Source organism: Megalobrama amblycephala, linkage group LG9 (assembly GCF_018812025.1).
Source record: "Megalobrama amblycephala isolate DHTTF-2021 linkage group LG9, ASM1881202v1, whole genome shotgun sequence".
Taxonomy (NCBI): Eukaryota; Metazoa; Chordata; class Actinopteri; order Cypriniformes; family Xenocyprididae; genus Megalobrama; species Megalobrama amblycephala.
In genome coordinates, this window is record NC_063052.1 from 4,006,509 (window position 1) to 4,018,232 (window position 11,724).

The window sequence follows — 11,724 nt, forward strand, 5'->3', positions numbered from 1 at the left end:
TGTAGCAAATATCTTTCTTTAGTTTGCTAGAGCTGCCAACACATTCCCTCGTTAATTCAACGAAAACATTGCTAGCTTTTTCAATGTTTGCTCCGAATATAATTGTGACTTAGTCAGAGGAAGGTTATCTTAACAATAATCCGTTTCTGTGACAGACTGGAACAAGCACAGGCATGATTAGACCTCTTTAGCACAGTCGTTTTTTCTGCCAAGACCTGAAGAAAAACAGCTGGTGAAATATGCGAGTGAAAAAGGAAAGCATGAGTGTTTTTGAAATGTAGGAAAGTCTTAAATGGATTGTTTTCATTCACCCATGAAAGCCTCAATGGTGCAGGCACTGGGAGCACAGGACACGTCTGGCTAATATGTATTTGATGAAACATATTAATATTCTTCCGACAGCTTTTGGAGTGAGCTTCTGAGGAAACAATATGACCTAATATTGTAGTTAATAGCAGCTAAGGAAAAACGATATACGAGATTTAATGGAACAGTGCTGATTTTCCCAAAAAAAAAAGCAGCTAGAGATGAGTATGAAATGCATGAACACACACACACTCGGCCCTTATGTGCTGACATTTGCTCCTGAACAACCTGCAGGCTGTGAGTGTATTTCTATATATCAGTACACTTATGTGAACAAATTATGCAGCTCCAGTGAAGATGACCTAGAGGTCAGGTTAGAAAGTCAAAAAAAAAAAAAAAAAAAAAAAAAAAAAAAATATATATATATATATATATATATATATATATATATATATATATATATATATATATATACACACACACACACCCAGGTTAAAAAAAAAAGAGTACATTTCTATAATGTACTTAAAGTGCTCTATTTTCGTGCACTAATTTTGTACTTAATATACTAAGAACATCTAAGTGTACTCAACTGTGCTATTTTGAGACAGCATGAAATATGAACTAAAATGTACTTTTAATATACCTATATTTTTATATTTTTAATATATCTATATTTTTATAGAAATGTACTTTTTTCACCTGGGTATGTATATATATATATATATATATATATATATATATATATATATATAGAGAGAGAGAGAGAGAGAGAGAGAGAGAGAGAGAGAGAGAGAGAGAGAATTTAATACTATATTAGACTTCAGTCAGTCGTGTTTATACACCTTTCTCTTTATTAATGTATCTCAGTAAAGGCTGGTACTCATCCTGCTGACAATGTGATTTGGAAAATCTCACGATTAACAATTATGCTTCCACATTTTGATGATTTAATAAAAACAGAATTAATAACTGTAATTGATTTGCTAGTCATTTTACTGAATAAGCCAACCACATAATTAGTTTCATGTGACTGGTTTCATGTTCCACACTGCAACTATTGCTTTTTTGAAAGAAGAACCACTGAATTTATGGATCACTATTATTGTATGTCATCAATTACAGCATGTGGCTTACAGTCAAAATGTATATATATATATAAAAAAATGAAGTAAACACTTTATTATCAAAAAGCATAAGGATGAGATGAGTGCATGAACACATCTATCTATCTATCTATCTATCTATCTATCTATCTATCTATCTATCTATCTATCTATCTATCTATCTATCTATCTATCTATCTATCTATCTATCTATCTATCTATCTATCTATCTATCCATTTACCTATCTATCCATCTATCTATCTATCTATCTATCCATCTATGACACTTTGCTGACAATGTGGTTTGGAAAAGCTCTTGTGTGCGTCCATAATTTGCTGATTTAATGAAAATAGAACTGATAGCTGTAATTGAATTGCTCATTCTATTGAATTAGCCAACCAAATAATTAGTGAGTAGTTTCATGTTCCACACTGCAACTGATTCTTTTGCCAAAGAACAACCAGTTAATTCATGTGAAATGTCAATCAACACAGCTTAGCACTACAGTTTGTGAGCTCTTGCATGTTTGAAGTAGTTATTCTTTCAGCAAAAATGTATTTAAAAAATTTGTTACTTTTACATATTTCATGGATTTGTTTATTGTACATGTTTTGAAAATCAAGCTAATTGTGCATGAGGCTACTTATAGTATGTAGTTAACTAGATCTGGACTGGACTTGCTAATTAGATCTCCCTTCCTAAAGTAGCTGCTAATTATACTTGATTACTGTCTTTTTTAATTAAATAAACATTGACTGATGGTCTACAGAGTTAGTTTTTAGTGATGCAATTGTTGCACTTAGTCTTACATGAATGAAATGTTCTCTCTTAAATTAAATTACAGAAGACATTTTCTAACTAAATTGTTTCTGACTAAATTGGGAACAAGACGACAAAATGTAAAATGTAAGACTGGAGTAACAATTTCTATCATAATAAAGTATATATAGCATGTTTGGGCCACACAGTGTTAAAGACACACACTCTTTATTTCACAGCTTAAGTTTAACAGCCTAGCATTCCTGTAGCTCAATTAGTAGAGCATGGAGCTTAAAAATGTAAAAGGTCGTAGGTTTTGATTCTGAGGGAAAACATGTACCAAATGTTTTAAATTACTAGAAAGTGTCTACAAAGTATATTTCAAAACAAACTGTATATATGCTATACTATATATAAATGTTAGAAAAACAATGTTGTTTTTATTAAACGCCAGAAAGTGTATCCTGTTTATTTTCCAAAAGCACAACATTTTGTTGTTATTGTAAGTGCCCACAAATTAAAGGAGACCTTTGCAGTTTTGAATGTCTTACTTTCTTATCTGTATGACCAAAAACAACAGACTATTTTAAGTTCTTTTCACTGTTATGAGAAAAAAAAAAAAATCCAATGAAGGTAAGGGGTGTTTGTTTAGTTTGATTTCAAATATCAACAGTGTGAAACAATGATTCTGAGAAAACACTTACTGCACCTTTAAAGTCCATTTCTGATTTTAAAGCTGCAGTCCGCTATTTTTTTCTCTTTGTCGCCATCTCTTGTTTGAAACCTCCAATTGCAGTCATATGCGGAACAGTTATCTGTACGTGCGTTGTGCCTCGGCACAGCTCGTCAGCGCGGATGAATCTAATGCTTGCTGTCAGTCACCGCACCGGTGTGGATACTGTATTTCAGAATCACAGATTCTACGTCTTGAAAGTATGACCAATATAAGAATTTTCACTGGAAAATATCATCTGAACAAGTAACATGTCTGCCACTTTTGTTCTGACCAACTGAGGAAAAAAGCATTAGGCCTACAATAAATTGCGCTGCCAATGATGATTAAATCTAACGATCGCTTAGCTCGGATCATGCCAAACTGTGCAAATTAATATTACTGTTATACTTTGTTCTCAAATTGTTAATGTTAACAGCATCAGCATTACTATGACTATGTGTGTATTAGCGTTACCTGTAGATTTCAATTTCTGTAGCCACTCAACAGTCCAAAGTCTTTTGCTTTTTGACTACAGGTGAATCTCCAGTTGTCACTGATAATTGTCATTTTGAACTTTCTGGATTACAATCCACCATCAAAATGATAAGTTTAATTATTTCAGCTGCTGTGAGAACACTCTATAAACGATCCGCTACCAGCAGCATCCTCACGTGATAAAACCGACTAGCCTGGACTCCTTCCTTTCTGTTTACGGATGTGATGTAATGACGCACAAAGGAACTGCTGCATGCTCAAATTTCGGAAATCCACCATGTCGCTCTTATTATAAAACATTATTACAAGCTTACCATTGTGAATCGAGCTAAGATAATGAGATAGTTTTGAACACTAGCTGGTTATGTTCTTGCTCAAAAATTGATTTTGGATAATTTTTAACCAAAAAAAAGTTACAGACTGCAGCTTTAATGTTGTTTAATGTGTGTGTGTGGGTATAAATATATATAAATTATATATATAAATTTGTATGTATGTAGAAATATGAATATTTATATACGGTCGTTCATTTATAAAGTTTTAAATATGGATTTTTTCTCACAAAAACACATTGCTTTGCTTCAAAAGGCCTTTATTAACCCACTGGAATCATATGGATTACTTTGATTATGAATGGATGCTTTTTTTTTTTTTCCTTCAAAACGTGGGCCCCCATTCACAACCATTATAAATCTTGGAGGACTAAGGATATTTTTAAAAATATCTCCAGATGTGTTTGTCTGAAAGAAGATAGTCATATATATACTCGGATGGCTTGAGCGCAAGTAAATGATGGTATCATTTTCATTTTTGGGTGAACTAACCCTTTAATATGTCATACACTACAGTTAAAGGTGCTAAAGAGGATGTTTTCGTCGACTGAGAAACCAAAGACTGTTACTGAGTTTTTGAAAAACTCGTGCACGAGTATTGGAACACGAGTGTTTACCACCTGCATTCGCTGTGTCGTGTTAGTGGATTCATTATGTCGGACTCACCGCATGTAACTCATAATCTGCAGTTGTTACTCCTGTCTCCTGACAAAAACATTGCATGCGACGCCTGTAGAGTGTGGAAAGTTACTGGAGCGCGCAGCCGCGCTCGTCTCTCACAAGGAACGTCATGGCAGTGATTGACAAGCCAGAGGGCCAATCCGCGCACGTCTCTCACAAGGAACGTCACGGCAGTGATTGTTTTTATTAATATTATATTAATATTATTCCTTTCAGTGCACCTAATAAATAGTCTTTTATAAGTTAGTAAAGACAGTTTCAAGTTATATTGCAAAAATGTATAAAACAAAACATCCTCTTTAGCACCTTTAAGCGATCTGCTGTGACGTCACAATCAAGTTGAACTCTAGGATATAGAGCTGCTTGAAGTGTACATCAGAGTAGACTCGCTCCCTCTTTCAAAATCGAGGGGACAAGGGCCTATCCACATTAACTTCCCTCGCCCACTTGACAAAGTGGAACACACTTCAAAATGGTGTCAGGGAACTTGGGAAGCAGAACAGGGAACAGAATGAGAATGAAAACGAAACCAAAACACAAACACGTTATAATATAATGATAGCCAAGTTTTAGTGAAATATCAATTGTCGCAGTTTGGTAAAGCAAAGAGAGTTGAGGCGTTGCTCCTGCAAGCTATAATTTATTAATCAACACCAAAGACTCAGAACAACTGAAAATATAGAAAATAATAGAACTATGACAACTATGAGTGCATTTTTGAAGGGCCTAACTAAACATACAATACAATGACTCTTTAAAAAAAAAAAAAAAAAAAAACATAATATGACTGTGAAGAAGGTGAAAAGTTGTGACCCGGTCAGTGAGAAATATGGCTCTAAGATCCCATTGGTGTGAGCTTAGCACCATGACCGATCCTGTATGTAAAGTAAACAGGAGACCCCATGACTCCTAATCCCCAGCGAGGGTCCCAGAGCCTCTGGCCACATCTCTCCCAAAGCCAAAGGGAATCCAACTCCTGCTCTGATAACCAGTTAATCCCTTCAGCTTGTTAAAAAGTCTTTTATCTTCAACCAGCTCCATTCCAAACGGCATTTCTCTACATTTCCACTGAAATTCAAAGCAAGAAAAATCAATGGTTTGACCAAAACAGTACAACATCAGAGTACCATAAACATGGCCTATTGCTATACCACATAGAAATCCTCTAATCCAGCTAAAGGTTACCCTCCTGTCTGTTCTCTTCCTGCCAATCAAATCCTGTCGTGTTAATGTAAGCGACAGTTGGCAGTCAAATCACGGGGGACCCTTTATTGAAAGCGTATCACCTGGGTATTTCGGGCAACTGTAATCTGTACACCCCTGACACATTAGTCTGAGACCCAGACACTTAAAACGGAGGTGGCTGGTTAATAAATCCTAAAGGAAATCAATGAATTGTGAGAAATATGATGCTTCTCTTATCAGCTCCCCCAGAGGATACACCGATTTCAATGAGGAGTCAGGCTTTTGTGGATCAGGGCAGAGAGATGATGTTCATAAACTGCTAATGCTGTATATCTGGCCCATGATGGGGACATCTCATCTTTAATCACTTTAATGCTGTCCGGCATCACAGATAAGGAGAGAAATTACTGAGAAGATGAGAACTCGGCACAGGAAAGGATCTGATGTATGCGATGAGATAGGAGCAAACCCATCCTGTCACAGCACCCCGTCCCACACAAAGAGCATTAGTGCTATATATGTGCTGGACTGATAGAGGTTGTGTAGTTGTCTAACACTGTGCATGCTTACACAGGACAGGAGCAGAATGTGTGTGTGTGTGTGTGTGTGTGTGTGTGTGTGTGTGTGTGTGTGTCCAGATGCCCCCACAAAGTACGAAAGATACAGAATCTTTGACTTTATGGGGTCCTTTACTTGGACCCCACAAGGACAAAATCTTTCATATGAGACTAAATGCTGACTCAATATACTATCGTCCTTCCTTACACTATACCTAAACCTTACCCTAAACCTAAAACTTTATATGCAAAATATATATTTTACAAAATAATGAGCTGCTAGAAAATCAACATCATGTCTAATCAAGTTGATATCATATCACCAAAAACTGAGCTCAATAAAATGTTTTAAAATACAGTTTCCATGGTAACGTAATGTCCAATTTTAAAATGGTTTTCACAGGATGAATTTTGAATGATACCTAATTTATGATGATTGCTAAAATATGTGATGTGGAAAAAGGAAATAAAAATGGTACACCAAGTGTCCTGTTACCTAGTCCAGTGGTTCCCAAACCGGGGTACGTGAGGTGACAAAAGGGGGTACGCGAACAAAATGCTGAGTAGTTCATTTAATTCTACATTAAAATAATATTAAAATAGAGCATGTATTTCTAACTGTCAAAATGTCGAAAATGCAGTACATTTAATGAAATTACCTCATCATTTGCAGTCAAAAATGACTGTATCCACACAAGCAGCATATGATAGATTGCGTGCCGAATCTGCTGCCTTAACTCGCGCTAAATTACTGCCGTTCTCGACAATGCACCTTTGTAAAAGTGGGGATTTAGCATTTACTCGCATGAAGAACAAATATAGACACAGATAATGAATTAATTTCTATTTAAGACTCAAACTTTCTTCGATACAAAAACATACCTTGTGTGAGTTCTTGTATTTAATATTGATAACGAGCAAGAATGCAATTGTTCCCAAATATCCACATGACTGCAAACGTGACATTATTATACAACAGGTCAAAAAACAAAACGTACATTTTAAACACAGTACTGCTAGTATTTACTCTATTTTGTAATTAAATAATAACGAAAACCACAGCAGAACTACAACACACGTCTGTGTTTCGCGAACAATTCTGCGGCTTTGAACGAATTGTGAGAGTCGATTCAATGATTCATTCACAGCCACTTGCTTCGTTACTGAATGAATGACTCGATGACTCACTCATAAAAACAGTGACTTGCTGCCACCTACTGGCGGTTTTAGTTTAATATTTTAGTTTTACCATCATTGCATATTTCTCTATTGAACATTTTTATTTAAAACATTATTTATTTTATAAAGTTATTCATAAAGGTAAAAAAAAAAAATGCACTGGAAAATCAATTTAGGGGGCAAATATTGTCCCTTAATGGTGTGACTGCAGTCAAAGTGTAAGAGAGGGGGTACGCGGAAGGATGGTAATGCCTTCAGGGGGTACTCCACGCTAAAAAGTTTGGGAACCACTGACCTAGTCTACCTTAGACTATAGAAGTCTTTCTAGGCTAGAAAGAGGGTAGAGAGGCGTTCAAGACAAAACACCAATAGGGTGTTTTGACATGACACTAAAGTAATGAAATAAACATTAATCTAGTAGCTTAAAATGTAGCAAGACACCATAATATATATTACTGATAACAAAAATAATGATAAAAAAAATTTATTTAAATAATAATAATAATAAAATCATGTGTCACACAGGGACTTCTCGGAATTATACACTCTAAAAAATGCTGGGTTAAAAACAACCCAAATTGGGTTGAAAATGGACAAACCCAGCAGTTGGGTTAAATGTTTGCCCAACCTGCTGGGCAGTTTTATTTAACCCAACTATTGTTTAAAAATTAATATATGGCTGGCTTAAAATGAACCCAAAATAGGTTGGAAATTAAAAAAAAAAAAAAAAAAAAAAAAAAATCAGACCCATAATTAAACCCATAGGAAACAGAACAGTAATAATGAAAAGGTGAACATTTTTATTAATAAGCAATTTAATAAATGTTTGTTTAATTATTATTCTGTAAACTTATTAATAAATGTTCATCGAGTTGAATAACACTACCCAGCAGGTTAGGCAAACAGCCTAACCGCTAGGTTAAAACAACCCAATCACTGTGTTTGTCCATTTTCAACCCAACTTGAGTTGTTTTTAACCCAGCATTTTTAAGAGTGTAAGGTAATTAATATTTATTTTACTGTTTTATTGTAAAATTAAATATCTTGCCAAGTTAAACCATCTACAATTTTTCATTGTATAGGTAACTAACAGTTAACCAGTTGAAAGATATATATATATGGCTTTTTTTCTGTAAAAATTAAACATTTTAGTGAAGTACAGAGAATTGGTGAATAATTTTTTTTATCTGTCCATTTAAATGAATCGTCCAAATGAAGCAATTCACTAGAATAAATTGCACTTTCCAACACAACCCATGTGAGAAAGGAGCATGTAGGCTGAACCGATTCACCTTTCTACTATAAAAGAGAGCGGCTCAGTGCAAACCCATTTACTACAATGACTCGGTATTTCCAATGCTACATGAGAGAGGAGACCATTTAGGATGAACAGATTAACTAGAATTAATTATACATACAGAGTGAGAGGCAAAGAGACAAGGGTTGAGGTGAGTGTGTTTGATATTCCCTCAGCTCAGACGCTAAACAGCAGCAAAGTTGCATTTGGCTAAACGTTGGACAAAGTAGCTTGTTAAGTTAAATAAAAATGGCTGAACTACTCTCATGCAGCACGATACTGAAAAACGTTATTAAGTTTGCAGCATCTTACTTACGTAGCATTACTTAGGCCAAGTTGGTCTTGCAATTTTAACCTAGTGAAGCTATTTAAAGGGTTAGTTCACCCAAAATGAAAATAATGTCATTTATTACTCACCCTCATGCCGTTCCACACCCGTAAGACATGCCGTAAGATCTTCGGAACACAAATTAAGATATTTTTGTTGAAATCCGACGGCTCAGTGAGGCTTCCATAGCCAGCAATGACATTTCCTCTCTCAAGATCCATTAATGTACTAAAAACATATTTAAATCAGTTCATGTGAGTACAGTGGTTCAATATTAATAATATAAAGCGACGAGAATATTTTTGGTGCGCCAAAAAACAAAATAACAACTTATTTAGTGATGGCCGATTTCAAAACACTGCTTCATGAAGCTTAGGAGTGTAATGATTCTTCTGTGTTGAATCATGATTCGGATCGCGTGTCAAAACGCCAAATTGCTGAAATCATGTGACTTTGGCGCTCCGAACCGCTGATTCGACACACTGATTCATTATGCTCCTGAAGCTTCCTGAAGCAGTGTTTTGAAATAGGCCATCACTATATAAGTCGTTATTTTGTTTTTTTGGCACACCAAAAATATTCTTGTCTTTATAATATTAATATTGAACCACTGTACTCACATGATTTAAATATGTTTTTAGTACCTTTATGGATCTTGAGAGAGGAAATGTCATTGCTCCCTATGCAGGCCTCATCGGAGCCATTGGATTTCAACAAAAATATCTTAATTTGCGTTCCGAAGATTAATGAAGGTCTTACGGGTGTGGAACGGCATAAGGGTGAGTAATAAATGACAGAATTTTCAGTTTTGGGTGAACTAACCCTTTAAGAACTGATGAATAGAAGAGCAAAATTGAGGAATAAAAGAACTTATAACTGCTATACAGTGATGATGACCTATTGACTCACAAAAAAAACAACCATCATTGCTCATTTGCAGAATGGCATAACTCACCTGTGAACCTGCTCTCTGTTTCTGGTTAACAATATTTTCTTATCTCACCCCGTTTCATTTTCATATCCTCATGAAGCCTGGCTGGTAATTGGCACTTTGCTAGCATGCCTGGCTGAACTCTTTGTGAGGAAGGAAAGCTCCAAATGGGACATTAGGATAACACACAGGACCTTCAATGAGTAATCAATCATGTTGTTCTTGTTGTTATGCAAATGATTTGTTGATTGGTTCTGAATCAATTAGCAGCATTCATTAATTAAGGACGAGGTGATATGGACGACGTCAGAGCGGTGGGTAGATGTGCAGTGGGAGACTAACTCCTGTGTGTGATTAATGGTTGTATAAATATCGACTCTCCCGAGACACTGCCTGGATATATGTGCTTTTGTTGTGTGTGTGTGAAAGTAAATGTTGACATTTTGAGTGATCTGTGCATCTGTGTTTAAAAAGAGAGGCTGGTAGAGTTTAAGTTGGCATGAAATAGAAGTTGCGATAGAGTTTACAGAGTGAAATTGCTTCTTGAACAAGAAAAAATGTAGGATTGGATGTTGTGGTTTGCTATGTGATCTTATGTGAGTGACCAGTTGTTCTGCTCTCACACCAGTAAACTGTAACTGTAAGTGGGAAGTTATTTTGATTAAAGATTACTATAGGGCAGGGGGTCATCAACTATATTTGTCCAAGGGCCAGAATTTTTCTCTGCAGACACTGTAAGGGCCAGATACTCGTAATATAAAATAAAATTCTAATTGTATCCTAATATGTTATTATTTGATATACTAATTCTAATTCCAAATGTATTTTATTTTTTACATATTACCTGTACTGCAGCAAGCCACCAGGGGGCGATAGCGATATTTTAGGCTTCATATTTGTGAGGCTGTCAAGCTGTCCATCACTGTCACGCAATTGTGCGCTAATCCCAGGCAAGGAAAATGTTGACATTTGTGAAAAAATGAGCACGTGAAACAATAAAAGATGTTCAATGAGAGCAACGCGTTTATCGTCATTCTTGACTGAAGGCAGGCTATGGCACAAGCTACTTTTCAGAAGGGTTTTTTTTTTTTCGTTAGATTTAAAAATAAATAAATATGGAACGGACCCGAATATTCAAATATTCGTTCGGTGGGTTGGTATTCGATTTGAAAATTTGACATTCGAATATTTTTTTTTTTTAATTTTTTGCACACCTGGGATCCCCCGCGAAACGATTCTCATTCCCCTTGAATAAGGCCGGCGACACACTGGCTGCGTGAGCATCTCAGCTGCGTGGCGTGTCCGTTTTTATTTCGGCTCCCATATTTAAGAGGTTGGAGTTTGCACACTGAGACACGCGTCTCAGGCGTGCTCGAGCCACGCGGAAAAAGCGTGCATGCTAGAAATAGAACCGACGCGTGTTCCAGCAACGGGAGTGTTCAGAACAGCGGAGTTTGTATGGACCGAAGTGCATGTCTGAGCTTGTGTTTTGTTGCTTTGACACTGTGGAAAATACAATAATAGAAACAAAATGTATTAGCATTTTTACCCGTTATTATCAATCTAAATTAATCTCGTTTTTAATTTAACTTAATTTCGTTTTTCTTTATTTAAATTTCATTTTTCTTTATTTAAATTTCGTTTTTTCTTTATTTAAATTTCGTTTTTGTTTATATAAAATTCGTTTTTTCTTTATTTAAATTTCGTTTTTTCTTTATTTAAATTTAGTTTTTCTTTATTTAAATCTACCCTTACTGTGCCAATTTGTTAGTCAGAAAAATATTAGACTACCTTAAAAGTATTGCTTAATTTAACAGACCTGTGTGTGTGTGCGTTTTATATCACTAGTGCA

The 11,724-nt window shown here is 35.4% G+C and overlaps 1 long non-coding RNA gene across 1 annotated transcript; it reads right to left on the reverse strand.

Moving 5' to 3' along the window:
* Nucleotides 1–5,019: 5,019 nt before the first annotated feature.
* On the reverse strand, nucleotides 5,020–10,222 carry LOC125276291. Its single transcript, XR_007186617.1, has 2 exons — nucleotides 9,897–10,222; nucleotides 5,020–5,463 (listed from the first exon to the last, which is right to left on the reverse strand). It is a non-coding gene; the product is annotated as an uncharacterized LOC125276291 (long non-coding RNA).
* Between the last annotated feature and the right edge of the window lie 1,502 nt (nucleotides 10,223–11,724).